Source organism: Glycine max, chromosome 14, assembly GCF_000004515.6.
Source record: "Glycine max cultivar Williams 82 chromosome 14, Glycine_max_v4.0, whole genome shotgun sequence".
Taxonomy (NCBI): Eukaryota; Viridiplantae; Streptophyta; class Magnoliopsida; order Fabales; family Fabaceae; genus Glycine; species Glycine max.
In genome coordinates this window covers 33,370,901-33,393,620 of record NC_038250.2, presented here as the reverse complement: position 1 = coordinate 33,393,620, position 22,720 = coordinate 33,370,901, and the positions used below count along the sequence as shown (strand labels likewise).

The window sequence follows — 22,720 nt, the reverse complement described above, 5'->3', positions numbered from 1 at the left end:
TTGATGATATACAACCTTTGATTGGCCGCTTCGAGATACTTGGCACCCTTTGGTGCACAATATGTGAAGTCCCGTGACGTGCCGAAAATCAAAAGGAAGCAGGCTTATGCGATCCGTGAAAATTCCGTAATGTGACGGAAATCGAAAGGAGGTGTTTTTCGCAATCCGTGAGTTTTCGTAACTTCTTCGAAAGCTAAAAAAGAGTAAATACATAATCCGTAAGGATTCGTAACCTTGCGGAAGGAAAATAAGTATCGTTACGAAATTCGTAAAGTTTCGTAACGTTACGGAAAAAGAATTACCAAAAAAGGTAAAGGGGGGTACAAATAGCAATCAGGCTCACTTGGGCCTTCCAGATTCTTCCTCCAGAAGGTTGTTGCTTCTGGAGGAAGCAACCTTGCTCGCCTGGGCGAGCTGGGTGGCAAGCTCCTCCCCTATTTTGCTATAAATAGGGGGAGGAGTGAAGGGAGAAGGGGTTCAGCCTTCTTGGCACTTCTTATTCTCTCAAAATTGCTGAGGAAAATTATTTCAGTGAAGAAAATCCAAGCCGAGGCGCTTCCGTAACGTTTCCGTGAGTAATTACGCGAAGATTCTCGACCGTTCTTCAACATTCATCGTTCGTTCTTCGTTTTCTTCAGTCTTCAACGGGTAAGTACCTCAAACCGAGCTTTTCAATTCATTCTATGTACCCGTGGTGGTCCACATTTTGGTTCATGTATTTTTATTCTCGTTTCATTCGCTTTCTATACCCCCTTTTGACGTGCTTCAGTCATTTATTTAAGTTGTTTCTCGCCTAATCTAAAAATAAAATAAATTTCCACCAATCATTTGAATTGTATCATCCGTTAATTTCTGTTAAAAAGAATTCCGACTGTTCGGTCGTGCCGTAACCACGTCGGAAATCAAAAAAGAGGTAAAATGATAATATAATAATCAGAAAAAAATACCTTTTAGTAGAATAAAGCGAAAAATCAATCGGACGTTTTCTCTTTGGGATTTCTCATTCTTAATTGAATTGACTAATAACTAAAGTGAAACTAAGGCTAAAATCAACTCGCCTAGTCAAGCTCGTCCACAAAAATAGGGTTTTGAAAGTTTATCATTTCAGTTTCTTACCAAGTAAAATGGATCATTTTTAAAGTCCAACGCCTTAAAATGATCACCTTTCAAGTAAAAAGAATCACTTGATTCACGCATAAGGAAGAACTACGTAGGTCTGATTTCCTCTTTGATGGAGGGTACGTAGGAGCAAGAGCTCCGCTTTTGTCGACCTCAAAAAAAATAAAAAGAAATAAAGTTAAGGTAACACAATTTCCACAATTCTAAAAAATAGGCTATTGTCCTTTGAGACAAACGTGAGAGGTGCTAATACCTTCCTCAAGCGTAAATACAACTCCCGAACTTAGAATTTTCATTTTGACCGGTTTCCTTCAGTTTTTCCGACGTTTTCCACAAATAAACGTTGGTGGCGACTCCGCGCATCTTTCCTCCTTTGGAAAGCGCACCCGTGAGCCTCGCCCTCGCTCGCCCGCGAAGGGCATGTTGCGACAGCGTGACAAGGGAATCTAGAAGAACACAAGGATCAAGGCCGCGTGCTAAGCACGAGATCATCTCGCTAAGCGGGACGTTTGTCTCTTGCCAGGCTCAGTGCACGACTGGTGCCAAGCCCAAATCCACAAACTCACGCAAAGCGCGACGGTGGCGCTAAGCGCAACGTCACGGATTCAGAGCCTATTTAAAGTCTGTCTTGTGCAAAGTTAGGGTGCACAATTTTAGCAAGCAGTACAAAATTCCAGAGCAAGGACACCAGAGTGCTAATTTCGAGATAGAAGCTCTGGAGGCAGTAAGAGGAATAACTTTGTAGAGAAGCCTGGGGTTCTTCAATTAGAGAGAGATTAGTGAGTTGTAGAGTGATTGTGAGGTGCGGAGAAGAGGAGGAGGGATCCCCCTTCTTGTGTAAGGAACAATTATTATGTACTCTCAATCTCATTTGTGTTAGGCTTTTTCTGTAACGACTAGCTAAACACACTTGTTGGGGATTTCTAAGGAACAACTAATGTAATTACTTTAATATCTAATTAATGGTGTTTTATGTGTTCAATGCTTCTTTCAATGCTTAATTTCTGCATGCTCTTGGTCTGATCACTCATTTGTGTGTATAGTTAGGTGACTTTAGCGTTGGGAAATGTACTGTTGCCTTAGAACTTGATAGAAGCAGGACTGAATAACTACATTACCAGGGATGGATTATGGGGTTTTGGTTTTCTGAAGATGTTGTGATGATAATGTTGTTTAAGTTAAGCCTAGTCTTACAAGAGGGATCTGCGGACGAAGCTTAGGTTAAATTAGTCTAAACTTACGAGGGGTCGAGGCTTAGTACTTTAGGCTACAACATAGAACACAAGAACATGATTAATTAGAGAAATATCCTCATATGCATCAACTTGTTTGTTAGAAAGACCCACTGCTTTTTACCTATTGCTGTCAACTTTTACTTACTTGCCTTTACTATTTTTACCATAGAAGTAGTTTATTTCTATTTTTAACCATCGATTATCAATGTTGTTCCAACAATGCCTTACTTCTAAATAAAGCTCTGTCTAATAAGCAAGTTCCCTGAGTTCGATACTCGGATCACTCCATTTTAATTTTAAATACTTGATGACCCAGTGCGTTTTCCGGTGTTTCATTTCCCTTGAATATATTTGTTAAAAATTGGAGAAAAAGGAACCATATAAGAAAATGAACAAAGTATTTATAGCATCGTTGCGGGGGAAATGAACAGTCGTGAATGCCTTCAATCATTCCATACATATTGGACAAGCATGTCTGGCAGTAGTTGTCCAACACCTGACAACATCCCATAAGCTGGTATGCCATCAGTTGTCCATATCAAAACAGTCTTCATAAGAAAATTCTACCTTAATAACACATCAAAAGTTGGTATGCCATCATTCCATAAGATGCATAAGTCATCTATGAGTGGTTGCAAGTACACATCAATCTTGTGCCTTGGATCTGATGGACCTTGAATTAAGACAGTTAAAAACATAAATTCTCTCTTCATGCACATGCTAGGAGGAAGATTATATGGAGTTAAGATAATCGACCAACAAGATTAAGTCTTCCCATATTGACCAAAAGGACTAAACCCATCTGAACATAACCCTAATATGACATTCCTAGGGTTCTGACTAAATTATGGATGCATTCTATCAAAATGCTTCCATGCTTCACCATTAGATGGACACATGACATTCAGGTCCCTCTAATTCTCGCAATGTCATCTCATGTGAGATGTAGTGGCCATTAAAGAGTACAATCTTTTTAATCTTGGAATGAGTGGAAAGTATCACATTTTTTTAGCAGGAAACTTCTTTTTAATCCCTCTCCTATTAACAATCAAGTACCAATCACTTTTACAAAAAAAAAAAAAGCAACTAGTTATACTTTTATTTGAATTTTCTTTGCAATACAACATGCATCTGTTTGGGCAACAATCAATTTTCAAACAATCGAGATCCAATTTTTGCATTGACCTCTTAGCTTGATAAAAATTACTAACCATAGTATTGTTTTTTTGGCAAGGTGTCGCCCATAAGTTGAACCATACAATTAAAACACCTTTTTTGACATATTATAATCAGATTTCAAGCTAAGAAAGGCCAAAGAAGCTGACAATTTTGAATGATGCTTGCATCCTTCTCACAACGGTGCTTGCATAGTTGCAAGCATATCAAAGAATTTTTCAGCTTTAGGATTATGATTTTCCTCCATGCATTCTGTCTCAATTACATCCTCTTGTTTTATGTATTGGCCAATTCATGGTCCAGCATGATCCATGATCATTTGCTCATAAGGATTCAATTCTTCCCTTTGCCCATCACTTTCGTAGTATGAACCATGCAACACTACTGAAGGAAATTGTGGTAACTCCTCACCGTGGTTTGTCCACCAATAATAAATCGGCATGAACCCTTCCTCATAAAGATCCCTTATCACATCATCCACAAACTTGAAAACCTTACATTTGCATTTCTTGTAGACACCTTGTTTGTTCACCTTGCATTTGAAACATGTCCTGACTAGTAACAAACTGTACAAACTCAAATCGTCCTTTGCTAAACTCATTTGTCCGATGTTTATTAGCATCCAACCTCTGATACATCCACTTTCTGTTATCAGGAATCTCCATTGATGCAAACTACCAACAACAAATCTCCATTAAGAAATGTCGAGAAGTAAGAAAATATAATTGTGAAATGAAATGATTTGGTAGTATTTAATGGAGTGTGTTCATACAATCACACAAGAGACATACTATTACATCAATGAAGCCACCAGTTATATAAGTGTGAGGCACATCAAAACCTTACATCATTTATCTACAAGATCTAAGAAATTATCATTTTGATATCCAAGAAAAAAATTATTCAAATTTTAAATAATAAAGTATTACAATCCAACAAATTGAAAAAAAAATCCAGCATATTGAAGCAAGTTAAACTCTAGTTGTAAACATAACTAAATAATTTAATAGTCGTCAATATAAGAAATAATTTTAAAATCAAATGTTACCGTTGATGGAATTGAAACTTTTTTAGTCCTCAACTCAACCATCAAGCTAGTGTAATTTTTTTTTCATAAATTATGAATTTCGGTTGCTTATTATTCATCTAAATTGTTTTAAATTTTAATGACATTGCCTTAGCCATCACACAATTGACTATAGTGATATATCTAAAAAATTTATCACTAGGAACAATAATTATGTACATAATTTTTTATTATTAAATTTATGAAAATAATAAATATTTTAATAAATTTCATAAATTTTAGCGTTAATTTTTATTGTACAGTGTTTTTATATTTGATTCATAAAATACAAAATTAAACATAAAAAAATTGTTTGATAATAAACTTGTTTTATATAACAAAAATAATTTATTAAAAGACTTTTTTGTCTAATTAAATATAAGTTTATGAATATAAGAAAAAATTTATGTTGTAGGAACAATAATTGTGTACATAAATTTTTATTATTAAATTAATAAAAATAATTATTTTAATAAATTTCATAAATTTTAACATAAATTTTAATCATAGTGTTTTTATATTTGATTATACAATACAAAATTAAACAAAAAAATTTGTTTGATAATAAACACGTTTTATGTAACAAAAATAATTTATTAAAAGAATTTTTTGTCTAATTAAGTATAAGTTTATGAATATAAGAAAAAATTTATGTTGTATGAACAATAATTATGTACATAAAATTTTATTATTATTTTATGAAAATAATATCTGTTGAACATGGTTCAAAGTGAAAAAGAAAACACTATATTTATAATATCTATCCAATCTTAAACATAAATTTAAATAATACAAGGTTAGTCCACACCAAAAGTAGTTAAATTTAAACAATGAGTTCTTAATTTTAACTTCAAATTGTAGTTAAATTAATGTCTTATCTTATAGTTACCAACCGTGGTATGCCCACACCGATGGAAAAAAAACATAAAAAATAAAAAATGCATATTTTTTAACAAATAAAAATAAAAATAAAAATAAAAGAAAAGGGGGGAAATAGGCACCGACAAAAAGAAAAAAAAGAAAAAAATCTTTCCATTTACATGATTTTGCCTTGACAAGATGCTTTTATACAAGTAAGGAACCCTCTTGCTATGAATAAGTTAAATGTCTTGTTATGAATCTTATATCACTGGTGAGTATAAAAAGAAAATAAAACTTCATAGATTGAATCATAATTATAACCTGCAAAATCAAACTGCATAATGCAGTAAAATATATTAAACTTGTAATTCCAATTTCCAAAGACCTTTCTGTTTTGTAGGAGTTGCTGAGATTTCTATTCGAGATAGACAGGTAAAGAATTGAATTTTGGGTGTTGTGTGATGTGATGTTTACTTGGTGTTACTTTGGTGATTTCATTCTCTTTGTTCTTTTAGGAGCTAAAATTTACAGATTAAAGTTTACTCATCTTATATTTATTTTAAAAAAATAAAAATCTGTATTTTGTTTTTATTTTTTTAAAAATAAAAAATTGGTCCACGGTAGACCACTTGACCACCTTGCAGGTTGTCAGTTTTATATATCCCATTTTTCAAAATTCACATATTTCTGTACTATAGTATATGCTTCTCATACATACCATACGTTACAACATTTTTGACGCAAATATAATAAAATGGTTCTAGGTTTTCTTCCGTTTCTTGTTTTGAATATGCTAAGTTGATGGAAAGAAAAAAAAAATACTGACCAATTACTAAATTCAGGTACTCTATAAGGACTTCCAAATTCTGACTCTAGCTACCAACTGATGCTTGTACCGAAATCAAGTGGAGTAATAACATAAAAGCAAAAGGAGCTAGTTTTCACATGTTTTCGAACTTTAATATATATATATATATATATATATATATATATATATATATATATATATATATATATATATATATATATATATTCTAATAATTAATATTTAATTTGGGGATTAAAAAAAAATAATAGTTGCAATTCACTCACATATTAAGTAATGCAGTAGTATGACAGTATTAGTAATATTAACAAATAAGTATTTTCCAAAGTCCCAATCATCGTTTCCTTTGTCATTGGTTTCTATTTTGTTGCCATTCTTTTAGACAAAGACCCAAAGTACGAGAAACCAAATGAAAAAACTAAAAGAATTATGGTGTCTAATATAAAAGGATAAGAGCCTGCATCCATAACAGTACTGCTCTGCTTAGTCTTTAAATCTTCAAAATATTCAAGCACATGATACAAAAACAGTCATTTCAAATAACCAATGCTAGTTTTTAAACAAATCCCGTCCACACTATTTTAAAATATATTTTAGTTAAAAAATATATTCAAATTCATACAACAAACGTTTATTATTTGTGCTTCAGTGTAACGTTCATGACAATTAAACTGACAAGTTAGTCCCTAGAATTATCCTTTACTTAGTTAAACCTTAGAATTTATTTATGTGCTTGATGAGTTAGTTGTTAAATTTACAGATCCGTATTTAGTTAGTCCTTTTAAGAAACTAAATTGAGATAGAAAAGGGACTAACATGATGCAGGTTTAAAATAATGAGAGACAAGAGAGAGATGCTCAGAAAGTGTATAAGAGAGTGTGTCTGTCGCCCAGTTGAGCCTGCCTATAATATAATATCTTCCTACATTTCAGAAACTTAATATTAATACATAAAGAATACTTAACCTTAAAAACCAAGCACAAGGAGACTGTTTTAAGCCATAAAGAGCCTAACAAAATTTGCAAAACAGATCCAACACTCCTTAAGCAACAAAACTAGGAGGTTGCACTATATAGATGATAAATCTCCTCTTTAAGTTCACCATGAAGAAAGACGTTAGTGTGTAGCTAAAATAATAAAGTCGACAATAAACAACTAGCATTAGTTGCAAACAATTTTAGCGCCAAAACTGTAGATTGCTTAATATATTTGTCTAGTATAGAAGCAAATTGGTTGGTCCTATATATTTATAGTACTAAATAAGTTTTTTTTTATTAATTTAACCTATCTTCCCTTAGTGTTTAAAATTTAATCTGTCTTCCCTTTGTAGGGTTGAATATACTTTTGGTCCTCCTTTGTAGGGTTGAATATACTTTTGGTCCTAAAAAATTGAATGCATTTGATTTTAGTCCTTAAACTTTTTTTTTTCTTGATTTATGTCCTAAATATTTTAAAAATAGGTGATATTTGTTTATCATTCTAACTTTGTTAACATTTATTCTAACGTAGCTAATGGCTGCCACTTGGCATCCATGTATGACATGGATGCCACATAACATCTTGAGCCAAAACCATAGTCGTCATTAAAAATGCAAGGACAAAGACCAATTTTGATCCAATCTTCAAGGATGAAAACTATGACTCTAGAAATGCAAGCTAAGACTAATTTTCAGAATTTTTTCAAGGACAAAAAATACATTTTACTATAATAATAATGATTTCGTCATACACTTGTTAGATTTTTTTTAATATTGACCAAATATTCAAGTACAAAAACACATATTTTGATATATTGAGAAATTGCTTTAGTTTTTATAGAAAATATAGCAATGTTATTTGTTATTAGTTTTTAAAGTAAAAAAAAGGCACACAAGTTGACTAAAAGACTCCACATATTAGTCTCTTTTTTTTAAAATAAAAAAGTCTCTCTTAATTTTGACTTTAGGCCTCCCTTTTTGTTGGGTTGGTCCTGACTATGGTTAGAATCAAATAATCCTCATGGGATTCCTCTGTAATTGAACCATGTTTTTTTAATGCAAGTTCTTTTGATTTAGAGTGATCTACTACCATTTTTTTAATGTTATTTTCTCCTTGGTTCTTGTCTCTTTTTCTTTTACACTATTATTCTTTTAGCATTAATTATGTTTCTGTAAATTTTTTAGCAAATTTCACTTAGTACCTTCATTTTTTTAGCATTTTTGATCCCTATATTTTTTCCTCTATTAACAATTTTAATCTTTCTTATCAAGTAATAACATTAATTGATGATAATGTAACAACATTAGCATCCCAATGACTTGCACATGGAGTAAATGGGGAGCAACATGTAAATTTTTTGGTAAATTGTATTTTAATCTCTCAGTAACTAGTTTGACATTATCAAGTAATTTCATCATATGAAGGACTAAAAACATAGTTTACAAGAAAGATACATATGGATGCCCTTGCTAGACTCCATGATGACTAGGCAAGTCATTAGGTTGCTAACATGGTTATTATGTCATCAACAAACATTGTTACTCGAAAACAAGGAATAAAATTTTAAACTACTGCAAAAAAAAGGTTTCTAAGTCGGTTCTACATCGCATTTAAAAATGGTTTTCAACCGTCTTTATAGTCAACATCGTGGAAAGTTAAAACTTTCTATGATGGTTCTTAAGAAACCGTCTTAGAAAAGTTGCATATTAAACCGTCTTAGAATTGTTTTTTTTTAAATGAGAATTTTAAGATGATTTTCCAGAGAATCGTCTTAGAAAGACTATTTTCTAAGACGGTTTTCAACATAAAACCGTCTTAAAATATGATCATTCTAAGACAGTTATTGAGAACCGTCTTAGAATGTCTTTTTTTTAAAAAAATTATAATAAAATAATAAAAAATGTTAATAACAAAATTTTGATATCAATTTTAATAAAATAATACAACAACAACAACAACAACGCCTTATCCCACTAGGTGGGGTCGGCTACATGGATCAACTTCCGCCATAATGTTACAAAAAGGAATATTTTAATAAAATAATACATGCATGTATGTACATATGAGAACGTGAACTTAAAAAAATAAGAAAAAAAGATTGAACACATACCTTGTAGAAGTTTGCATCAGCTCCAAAAAAAAAGTAAGCACATTAGATTTGAAAAAGTAATAAAAACCATGAAAGAAAACTTAAAGAAGAAAATGAGGCATAAATTTCAAAATTGTAGATTTTTTTTTCTTTTTCTTGTAGAATAGTAGTGCAAATATACCACTTAGCAACAAGTGGATTTATATATAATTACATACTAAACAAATCCTAAGAATCCCGCCTTGGTAAGAACAAGAAATTAACATATTTTTGGTTGGTTAGACATTAAAAATATTAATGAAATTAAAAAAATGATGAAAAAACAAGGTATGAAATAGTGTACATTTCAGGATTGTGATTAGATCATTTTTGCTCCAAGTGGAATTAGACTGGCTAAAGTGGCTATTAATAAAATTAGTAAATCTAGAGAATTAATCTAGAGTTTGAATGACGGAATTAATCTAGAGAATTACTCAAAGGCTATTTATAACATTTGAACGCGGAATAGTAGGTCACATTGTGCCTTGTCATATGATATGTTTTGTTTGTATGTCTAGGTCCTTCCACTGACATTGGCTACCACTACATTATTTTTTGTTTGTTAGCATGTAAAAAGTTGAACGGGAATTATGATTTACTCCAAATAAAGGCAAATAGTATGTGTATGATGATCACGTTGTGGATCAATATGATAAATTGAGTACAATGTCAGCAGTAGAAATTGAATTAAAAGTATAGTTTAATAATCTACATTCTACAAGATGTTCATTAAAGTGAGTTCAGTACAGGCATAAAAACCTTTAATTAGCTTTACAACAATGATTATGTAATATATTATCGACCCATAGATTGAAACAGTCTGAAATGCCAAATTTGAATTTTCAGATTAAAAATTCCAATACTAGTTTTGAACCTTCAGCATATTATTTAATTCTGACCACAAGCCAGTAATAACTCCTGACTATATGTTAGAATTGAGACTTGCTAGCTGACCCATAACATACCTATTAAATATCTCACAATAGTTTTAACTGTTTATGAACATTGAATGACTAGGCTCATTCTTTTTCCCTATTTACATATTATATTGACTCACTACTACAAAAAACAGTTTTAACATCGGCCTATTAACATCGGTTTTAGACAAAACTGATGTTAAGTTAAACGCGGTTGCATATTTGTAAATAAAGTATACTTCTTAACATCGGTTTTCAAAAAACCGATGTTAATGCATACATGTTAACATCGATTTTTCAAAAACCGATGTTCACTAATGATGTTAACATTGGTTTTTCTCAGAAAACCGATGTTAACATTAACATCTATGGATTAACATCAATTTTTTTAAAGAAAACCGATGTTGTAATTATAATTTAAAATATGAGAACACGAGTCATACTACTTTCCTCACACTCGTTTTTCTTCTTCTTCCTCGCGCTCTCTTTTTCTTCTTCTTCCTCGCTTCTTCTTCTTCTTCTTCTAACTCCATGAAAATTAAAAGAACTTGCAAATCAAAGTGTACCTACATCATTTGCCAGCATACTATTGTAGTAAGAACCAAAGTAAGGTGAAATCTGCAACAAAGTAATAAGATATTAGTTCATATAGAGAAGAGTAATTTTGGGAGAGGAGACAACAAAATTGAAGGAAGTCATTATTCAATCATAACAAACTACATCATCTTAGAAACCTAAGTTGCCTCTAACTAAAATATAAATACATCTCATTGTAAAACTCTGAAAATTCATAACAGAATCAAATATTAATTAAATAGATGTTTGAGTATATCTAAATTATGCAAAGCAGACATTCTTACAACCTTTGAGAAAAAAAGCTTATCGTAATTCCTTCAATAACATATTAGATCTATGAGCTATGCGAGATTATGATTTTTTTATAAGATTAGCAACAACAATTATTTAGGATAATTAACTAGCCATATAAAGGACAACCTCGTCTATAGCAGGAAATCTGCTCCTTAATTTTCAGTAACAACTTATTTATTGTTCCCTTAAGATTGAGCAAGAAATTTTCCCTTAAGCTTGAACAATGTAATTTTGTCACAAATAACATTCAAGAAACCCCTCTATTTTCTCCACTCTGCTTGAATCCCATGGTTTACAACTCTATTTATTGATATTGCCAAGAAAGCATATATTAACAAAACAGAGTTCCATGAACACTACTTGATCCGCAAGAGAGAGAGAGTTGCACGAACACTTCCTAATCCGCTAGAAAAAGTGTTGCATCAACGATCCCAGATCTGCGAGAAAGAAAATATGAGCGTTTTGGGCGCATAACTATATTAGAGTTTGTAAATCGCATTGAGAATAGAAAAGAACGCTATGAAGAACCCTAAACCGAAAATGAGAGTTGGAGTTAGGAAATCCACCATGTTTCGGCACTATGAAGAACTTCGAACCCTAAATGAGAGTTGGAGTTTGGGTGCTGGTATTTTGCCGTAGCAAAGGTCTACACTATTGAGTTGCAATTTTTTTTAAAATAATACTTAAAATATTTAAATTGGTTATTGGTAAAATTATTACTCTATTACTATTAAGTGACACGCCTAATATAAGTTGGTTGTGGTTCTTAATTTTTTTAAAATTTTTTAACATTTGTGGCAGTTTATTGAGACTGCCCGAAAAAAATCACCAGAAAAAAATTGTTTTTTTTGTAGTGTGTAATGTCATGTTATAATATGTAACATAAGGCGGCTAAGACTCCTAGAAATTAAAATACTAGTACAAATTATCATTAATGATATAGGCTTTCGCAGCAATCATTTTACTTATACTCCGAAAAACAAGATGAGCAACAAGTTGAAATATGTAACTTTAGACCACTAAGGCTCCACACTTACCAATTACCTAAAAGGCGCTTTTGATTTATCAATAACCAACAATTAAATCACCATTAAATTTGCATGCTCAAAACGCTTCATATTCTTCGAATGCATTATCATTACTTTTACATTACCCAGATCGATGCATGCAAATTACTCACAGAAAAATAATATATAATTCAAAACTTGTGTCATAAATCCTAGGCAACACACCAAAAATAATTCAGGAAATGGGAGGTTCAGAGAGAACATCCTGCAAGCGTGATAGTAACAAGAAAGCTCAACCACAGTCCCAACCCCCAAAAGAGAAAATCAACAACAGAAGTCATTGAAATTTCTTTGACGTAAGTACACTCAAATTATTTTTTCTGAATATGTTATTGACTAGCTATGCTTTTAACCTACTAATTCAATTCTCGAATGTTAACAATTACTGTGAAAGCAGTGTAAAATTTGAAGAAAACGAAGCAAAAAAAACCTCTTCAAGCAATCCTCATATTGAAGGTCAATATAATCCTCCATAGGAGTTAACAAACATAATCGTAATGTAGGTCTTCAAAGGGGTATTAAGAGATGAAATCAATAGTTCAGGATTTGAAAGAGGTTTTTAACAATTTGACAAGGGTTTTTGTGAGTATCATTGGTTCCTTAAACCCATTGCAAACCCCTAATAGTGGATGGGCAAAAATAACACCAATTTAATATCTTCAATGGATTCATTAGTAATCATGAAAACTGAAAACCAACATGTGGACCACTTGATTGAAAAGCTGGTTTATTCTGCAAAAAAAAAAAAAAAATTGATGGGAAACATAGCTTCTGACGAAAAAGGGAAAGGGGAACATGCACACTCATTCCAACCAAGGAAACTTTTCGAAAAACAGGAATGTGGGGATACGTCTAACAGTAACATTGCTAACTAGCCAATAGCAATTGGAAATATGAAGGAAGAATATCAGGAATTGACATCCTAATTGTTAGTGGCTAAATTCAAATTCTATTTTTTATTTATTTCTGTATATATTTAACAGTTGTGTGAATCATTCTAATACATATATTTATGTTTGCATTCAGTGGATGTCTGTTTCGTTTAGACCACCAAAGGGCATGATTCTTAATGAGATGGAAGTTGCGGTTGCTTCTTACATATTTCAAACAAACAAACCAAATAATTTACTTCAATACATTATTGCCTATTTTTTAATGTCAACAACTGTATTTTTCATTTTTTTATCTAACATAAATAAATTGTGTTTGCAGGGAAGAACATTGAATCAAAACATTTTGGGGTCTTGGAGAGAGAAATAGATTGTTGAGTCTCATGCCTAAAAAATGTGTTGATGAAGAAGTAAAACAGAAATTCTAATCTAATTGATAGTTCATTGACGAAATTTTCGAATTGACTAAATGTTTGTAATAACACTATATGTCCTTCATTTTACAGGTGCTTGATTACCTTGTTTGAAAGTTGACTTTTGAGGACAGAAAAGTTGGCTGCTATTCATTAGCTTGGTTCTTGCCTACGACTTTTGCGGTACAAATATACCGTTACTAGTTTGAATGGTTATGTAACACAACTACATGCATTGGATAGTGAGACAATTCTTGAAACTGTAAACATACTATCAAAAGGATTTTATGGTTAATTTTGATTTGTTGCAGAAGATAACTCTTATTCAATAAAATGTGTTTAAACATGTAATTTTATTAATATGCCTAAAGAAGGTAACATTAGTATTTTTTATATATATATTTGTACAGATCTTCATTCCTATTAATGATGACAAAAATCATCACCCCTTCTTGTTGTTTATCTTATTAATAAAACCCTTGTCTTGTTGGATTCATGCCCAAATCAAGAAAGACAAGAATTCAGGAAGCACAGTGCCAAAAAAGTTGTAAGTTATTAACATTTTTATGATGATATCTGTATTTTCATTTGTATTTCATAATATAAAATACCTCTTCATTTCATGACATGTATTTGATAGGCTATGAATTTAGAAGTAATGTTACAAAACAATTCATTTTATGAGGCCAACAATTGTGTAAAGCCTATTGATTTCAACTTTAGATTCATTGAATTGGACGACAAATTCATGGATCGTAAGACAAAAACATCCATTTAATTTATATTTATGAAGAAACAATCTATATTTTTTCTTTCATCAATCGTATGTATGTTCATAATTATTTTCCTCGTGGCAGGAAGGATTGCAGACTGTGGGTTGCAAAATGGATGTCTGAATGGAAATAGGGCGATGATTGTACCCAAATTTTTGTACGAATCTATATTCATTTTAGGAAAATTATATTAAATATAGTTAAAAAATTAATTGATTGTTTTCGTTAATATTCATAGGTCACTACTTAGACGAGGATACGACTTGCTATAGATTTGGTCTTCCATCCTTACAATGAAAAGAATAATGAATTTACTTTAATATTCAAATACGAATATTTACTTTAGTGAATGAATTTTTTAATTACTTGGTAACCAATGAACAAATAAATTTTGGTTTGGGGATTAACCAACAATTAATTTTGTTATGTGCATAAAATTTTAAAAATGGAATAAAGCAATGAATAAAATGGGGAAAAGGGGATCTAATGTAATTTTAGTTAAGGAAGGGTTTGATATTTTATATTTTTGGTTGCAAATTACATTATTTAAAAGAAAAACAAATTGAATTTGATATCTAATGTTATATTTAAATTGAATGTGTGGTGGGGAATGGATAACAATCAAGAGGAGATAAATTACATAGGGTTAGAGAGGGATGTGGATTGTTTGGTTGTGAGGGGGGTATCTATCTATCGAGATGGTCGAGTTTGGTTCAAGCGATTAAATAAGATTTTAAATAATAAAAAATGTGATGAAAAAACCAAAGTGATATGCACTTGGATTCAATCCATATCGAAATTGACTCAAGTCGAATCGAAAAACTGAACCATATCAAACGCAAAACACGTATACCTTAAATCATAGCATAATTACTTCAAAAGCATAATCGAAATCTATTCTGAAAGAAATGGTAAAAAATTATTGATACATACCTTAGTTAGGATGACAACTTACGAATAGGAAACAACTTTGATGGAACCATCACTACTACAAAAATATCTTTTTACGTCGTCTTATCTACATCGTCTTATCTTTTTAAAAATAAAATAAATTTTTTTAAGCTAACAACAGCGGTTTTTTAGAACCGCCTTCAATGTGAAGGTTACAAAGGCGGTTTTATATAAAACCGTCTTTGTTAGTCACCAAACTACTACGGTCTTCTCGAAAACCGCATTTAATTGAAGTTATAAATTTTTTAATTATTTTTTATTTCAGTTTTCCCTCTTTATTAATAAAATATATTATACAAAATGTCTTCATTTATGCGAATTTGGATGGAAGATTCTGGAAACGTTCCCTTCACCTTCATCAGATCGATAACAGAGGAAGAGGAAGAGTCTGAGTCGCTCGTCGTGGCGTGGAACTCAGTCGCTGCAACGGGATGATGATTGTAGCCAAATGCAAAGCCACGTGGACCGGCCATGCCGGCGCATAGGACAGCGTCGTAGTACAAAAAAGGGTTTGCCGCAGCACCGCGCCGGTAAAGTGCTGGAAGGGGAATCGAGCGGATGCGAGTGCGGCGAGGGCAAGGTTGAGGTCTAGAGGCGAGGAATCGGCGGCGACGTCACAGTCGCGGCTAGAGGACTCGACGATGCTGCTCTAGCTGGGGCTCAAGTTCTTAATATTTTCCAAAGGGAGAGGGAAGTTTGTCTTGGCCTTAGGGCCACGAAACTCTCGTGTTGCGCCGTCGTAGGCACGCGCTGCCTCCTCCGCAGTGTCGAAGGTTCCGAGCCAGACGCGGCTCTTCTTGCTGGGATCTCTGATCTCCGAGGCATATCTCCCCCATGGCCTCTTTCTCACTCCACGAAAATGCACCCCTGGTGATATTGATGATACATGCAGGAGCCATCAGCCATGCTCATGTGGGATCTGCATCTGTGTTGGTTGGTGATATTGATGATGCATTGGACTCTGAAAAAGGTAACGTTCTTCACATTACTAACTGATTCAAGTATTATTTGTCATTCTAGCCTTGCAGCTTCATTGGAGGAAGTGAATCTCATGGACATTTTTCTCTAATAAATGAGGCATGTTCAATGTTAGTAAGACATGACAGAGTTTTTAGTTTTATTTTATGTTTTTGTTAATATTAACTGATTGACAATTGTCATTTTACTGTGTAATATTCTTGTAGATGGAGTTTTGCATAGCTTTGTGGTTTTGAAACTGATTAAAATGTACCTTAGATCATTTGCTTTATGAGCTCGGAGCATCCCACCGTTGAATACTATTATCAGATCATGTATTTTTCCTCTACATCTGATGAGGACATGACCAAGAGCAAGGGCAAGGATCCACTTGAAGGACTTGGAGGACCTATGACAAGGGCTAGAGCAAGGAAAGCCAAGGAAGCTCTTCAACAAGTGTTGTCCATACTATTTGAATACAAGCCCAAGTTTCAAGGAGAAAAGTCCAAGGTTGTGAGTTGTATCATGGCCCAAATGGAGGAGGACTAAATGACACCACTTTGTCTCAATTTTTAGAGTGTTTAGTTTGTCTAAATAATGGCCCAATCCTTGTAAAGTTGGCTGACCAAAAATATGTTTTGGGTTAATCAATTAAAAGGGCTTTAGTTAGGTTTAGTTCAAGTTGTAATAAGGGCCAAATTGGCAACCTAGGCATCAGCCTTTTGGGAGACCAAATGGTGGCTGACTTGTTGGCTGTTGGGGGTGACTTTTGGTTGCCACAATTTCAGTTACACTCAGCCATTAAGTTTTTTTTAATTCCCTAGGTTAATGGCATTAAGTTATTTTAATTCTAGGTTAGTGAGTCATTACTAAAATCTGCTGTAAATCTTCTATATAAGTTGAACCATTTTATCAATAAACACAAGTTGAGTTTTATTCAGAAAATTAGAGTTTATCTCTTTTATCTTAGTGAGAGTGATTCTCCTAAATTCTTGAGTGATTCAAGAACACCCTGGCTGTATCAAAGGACTTTCACAACCTTTGTGTGTTGCCCGCGCTGGAAAGAGTGATTCTTTCCTTCCTATCATCTCCACCCTTGTTCTTTCAAACCACAATTCCAGAAAATCCACCTCTGCCCAGAATTATCTCGTGGCCATAACTCCCATTTTATGCACTCAAATTACGTGATTCTTGAGCCTAAATTGACTTTCAAAACGAGACCTTTCACCTCGTTTTGAAATCACCTCATTTGGAGCCCTGTAGCTTCAGTTATTGCCATTTCTATATTTCTGTCCAGCCACCACTTAACCTACATTTTACCATCCCATTCATCCATTTTATGCCAAGAACCACCTTATTAAGACCCACGAAATTAACCACCTTATTTTCCATCATTTCCTTAATCAATTTCCGCATTTTCCATCAAGGTTTAATCCTAGACGATCCTAAGTCAACCCTTGTGCCATGAGGGTTCATATCATTTGGTAATCAGAGCTCCGGTTCTAGGATCAACACTTCCTTTGCTGGAAATATTGGGTAACATCCTTCTTTATTCTCTTTGCCATTTATATTACCTTCTTATTCATATATATATATATATATATATATATATATATATATATATATATATATATATATATATATATATATATATATATATATATTTTTGGGCTGAACCATTGCAAAAGTTAAGCCTTTTGATCTCTTTGTTATATAAAAAAAAAAGAAGCAGAATTTCGTATAAGCAAAATTAAAAAAAAAAAAAAAAATTGGGCTGAATGGTTCATGCTTGAAGAACTTTTAAAAAAAAATCTCTTTAAGGTAATATATTGGTTGCATGAAGGATTGTTACTTGAATTCCTAAATTCTGAATTTTATTTCCTTCATTTGTGCCTAAAAACATTGTTAGCATTTTTCTTGGTTAACCTTTTCCTTGTCTCTCTAGCCTTACCTTACACATATTGGTGAATTGTTCTTTGTTGTGGCCATAATCTCTTGAATTACCTAAGAACTCAAGGGGAATTAGAGTGGTAAAAGGCAAGAGTGTTTCATTAGAGAAAAGCCATAATTGTGTGATACACTTGAGTGGGTGAGGTATTCAAACAGCAACTATAATTGTCTTGTTACGTTTGATTTGTTTGTTTGAGATGTCAGGTACTAATCTTAATGATGGAGTGGGGCTTTCGCAATTCCAAATGCAAGCTTTGATGCAACATTTGGAGAGGTTAATGAAACAACGAGATGATGCGCTCCATGAGAGGTTGGATCAAATGTAGAATAGAGATCATAATGAAGAAGAAAGGAGGAGAAGAGGGAATGATGGTGTTCCTAGACAAAACCGAATTGATGGTATTAAACTCAACATTCCTCCATTTAAAGGAAAGAATGATCCGGAGGCCTACGTTGAGTGGGAGATGAAAATAGAGCATGTTTTCTCATGCAACAACTATGAGGAGGACCAGAAGGTGAAGCTTGCCGCCACGGAGTTTTCCGACTATGCTCTTGTGTGGTGGAACAAGCTACAAAAGGAGAGAGCAAGAAATGAAGAGCCAATGGTTGATACATGGACGGAGATGAAAAAGATCATGAGGAAGCGGTATGTTCCGGCTAGTTACTCAAGGGACTTGAAATTCAAGCTCCAAAAACTAACCCAAGGCAACAAGGGGGTTGAGGAGTATTTCAAGGAAATGGATGTGCTCATGATTCAAGCAAATATTGAAGAAGATGAGGAGGTAACTATGGCTCGATTTCTTAATGGTTTGACTAATGATATCCGTGATATTGTTGAGCTGCAGGAGTTTGTTGAAATGGATGATTTGCTTCACAAAGCAATCCAAGTGGAGCAACAATTAAAAAGGAAGGGAGTGGCTAAGAGGAGTTTTACCAACTTTGGTTCTTCTAGTTGGAAAGACAAAGGTAAGAAAGATGGGGCTGCTACTTCTAGTAGTTCCTCACCTATCCCATCAAAAACTCGCTCAAAGTCCCAAGAGGAACCCTCTAAAAGGAGTAGAGATGTGAAGTGTTTCAAGTGCCAAGGCCTAGGACACTATGCTTATGAGTGCCCTAACAAAAGGTCCATGGTTCTTAGAGATGGAGAATATATAAGTGAATCCGATGTTGAAGAAGAAGAGGAGAGTGAGTACGTAGAAGAAGAGGAGACTCCGGAGGGAGATTTGTTGATGATTAGGCAGTTACTTGGTGGTCAATTGAAGCATGAGGAGGAGAGCCAAAGAGAAAGCATCTTTCACACTAGATGTTTAATCAATGGCAAGGTGTGCATGGTGATCATTGATGGAGGTAGTTGCACCAATGTGGCTAGTGCTAGATTAGTGTCAAAGCTAAATTTAGCTACTAAACCACATCCTAGGCCATACAAACTTCAATGGCTTAGTAAGGATGGGGAGGTGCAAGTGAGGCAGCAAGTGGAAGTGGACGTTTCCATTGGGAAATACAATGATAAGGTACTTTGTGATGTTGTTCCTATGGAGGCCAGTCACTTACTTTTGGGGAGACCATGGCAATTTGATAAAAGAGCCAATCATGACGGTTACACCAACAAGATCTCTTTCATGCACCAAGACAAAAAGATTGTGCTCAAGCCATTGAGTCCACAAGAAGTGTGTGAGGATCAAAAGAAAATGAGAGAAAAACTTCTTCAAGAGAAAAAAGAAAAAGAAAAAGAAAAAGTGAGCAAAACACTTGAGAGTGAGAAAAAGAGGGAAACACTTGAGAGGAAAAAGAGTGAACAAAAGAAGAGTGAAACACTTGAAGTGAGGGAGAGCTATTTAGCCACAAAAAGTGAGGTCAAGAGGTTGTTTCATGCTAAACAGTCACTATATATCTTGTTTTGCAAAAATCAGATTTTGACCACTAACACTTTTGATGATTTTGAAGTTGTTTATGGTTTTAACCCACTAACTCCTCTTGATCTTTTGCCTATGCGTAATGTTTCTGTTTTTAAGCATAAAGAAGTTCAAGCAAAGGCGGACTATGTGAAGAAGCTTCATGGGAGAGTCAAAGATCAAATTGAGAGGAAAAATAAAAGCTATGCTAAACAAGCCAACAAAGGAAGAAAGAAGGTTGTCTTCGAACCCAGAGATTGGGTTTGGGTGCACATGAGAAAAGAAAGGTTTCCGGAACAGAGGAAATCAAAGCTTCAACCAAGGGGAGATGGACCATTTCAAGTGCTTGAAAGAATCAATGACAATGCTTACAAAGTTGAGCTGCCCGGTGAGTATAATGTTAGTTCCACCTTCAATGTCTCTGATTTACCTCTTTTTGATGCAGATGGAGAATCCGATTTGAGGACAAATCCTTCTCAAGAGGGAGAGAATGATGAGGACATGACCAAGAGCAAGGGCAAGGATCCACTTGAAGGACTTGGAGGACCTATGACAAGGGCTAGAGCAAGGAAAGCCAAGGAAGCTCTTCAACAAGTGCTGTCCATACTATTTGAATACAAGCCTAAGTTTCAAGGAGAAAAGTCCAAGGTTGTGAGTTGTATCATGGCCCAAATGGAGGAGGACTAAATGACACCACTTTGTCTCAATTTTTAGAGTGTTTAGTTTGTCTAAATAATGGCCCAATCCTTGTAAAGTTGGCTGACCAAAAATATGTTTTGGGTTAATCAATTAAAAGGGCTTTAGTTAGGTTTAGTTCAAGTTGTAATAAGGGCCAAATTGGCAACCTAGGCATCAGCCTTTTGGGAGACCAAATGGTGGCTGACTTGTTGGCTGTTGGGGGTGACTTTTGGTTGCCACAATTTCAGTTACACTCAGCCATTAAGTTTTTTTTAATTCCCTAGGTTAATGGCATTAAGTTATTTTAATTCTAGGTTAGTGAGTCATTACTAAAATCTGCTGTAAAGCTTCTATATAAGCTGAACCATTTTATCAATAAACACAAGTTGAGTTTTATTCAGAAAATTAGAGTTTATCTCTTTTATCTTAGTGAGAGTGATTCTCCTAAATTCTTGAGTGATTCAAGAACACCCTGGCTGTATCAAAGGACTTTCACAACCTTTGTGTGTTGCCCGCGCTGGAAAGAGTGATTCTTTCCTTCCTATCATCTCCACCCTTGTTCTTTCAAACCACAATTCCAGAAAATCCACCTCTGCCCAGAATTATCTCGTGGCCATAACTCCCATTTTACGCACTCAAATTAAGTGATTCTTGAGCCTAAATTGACTTTCAAAACGAGACCTTTCACCTCGTTTTGAAATCACCTCATTTGGAGCCCTGTAGCTTCAGTTATTGCCATTTCTATATTTCTGTCCAGCCACCACTTAACCTACATTTTACCATCCCATTCATCCATTTTATGCCAAGAACCACCTTATTAAGACCCACGAAATTAACCACCTTATTTTCCATCATTTCCTTAATCAATTTCCGCATTTTCCATCAAGGTTTAATCCTAGACGATCCTAAGTCAACCCTTGTGCCATGAGGGTTCATATCAACATCAATCTAGTTTCTAACTTTGATCTAGGCATTGTTGGAAGTTTTCCTATTTGTTTGAAGTTGAAAATATTTAAAGCATGTCTATGGTTAAGACTTTTAGTTTTGGCAAACAAAAACAAACGAGACACCTCTTTGCCACTTTGCTTGTTGCGTGATTATTAATTAAAGGTCATAATCTGGACTAGTTCTATATGTTTCAGAGTCTCACAGAACTGTTTCAAAATTACGTTTTGGTATCAATTAATGTTGAGGCACTGAAATGACTGATAGTATAGAGAATAATACATCCAATTGGGATTTAAGATATTGTTTAAGTTCATAGCCATGCTCATTAGCTGGGTTGCTAATATTGCTCAATATTGTTGCATGTATGCAACAATTCATATTGATGACATTTCAGGTTTGCTCATACCAATCCCCTGCATTTGGATGTATTCAAGAGTGTTGCATGCTTTGAGGCAGAAGTGGTTGCAATGACAGCTGCACTTCTTGGAAGTAAGGAAAAGAATTCTGGAGGACAAATATGTGGCAACATGACACCAAGCGGGACTGAGTATATTATTAGCTATCAAGTCATGTCGTGACTAAATGAAATCTGAGAAAGGAATTACAAGACCTGAGATGTACGTCACCAATATTAATTCATTATTATATATTTGGTAAATTATTTTTTAATATATTTTCAAACCATTAAATTATAGGATTATTCCCGAGTCTGGATTATTCTCTTGTTTGACTTTGTAATGGCTTATGACTTATGTCAGTGTTATTTATATATATAATTTAAGGTTTCCTATCCCTTGGCTTGACAAGCCTCTTGGTCACTGGATGATCTACCAAGAACTGTGACTATGACATTGCATCAAGGATCCTCTATGACGAGCATAGATTTCCATCCTTCTCGTCATACCTTACTTATTGTTATTGTTTATCATGGTTTTTTCATGTCTAATATCTTGGTTACCAAAATACCAACAAAGCATAACTTGATTTTTTTTCTTCTAACAGTATATATTTCCAATGAATAGCTG

The 22,720-nt window shown here is 33.7% G+C and overlaps 1 pseudogene; it reads right to left on the bottom strand.

Annotated features, from left to right (window-relative positions):
- Positions 1-15,576: 15,576 nt before the first annotated feature.
- Positions 15,577-22,114, bottom strand: LOC100775506 (ethylene-responsive transcription factor 4-like; annotated as a pseudogene).
- Between the last annotated feature and the right edge of the window lie 606 nt (positions 22,115-22,720).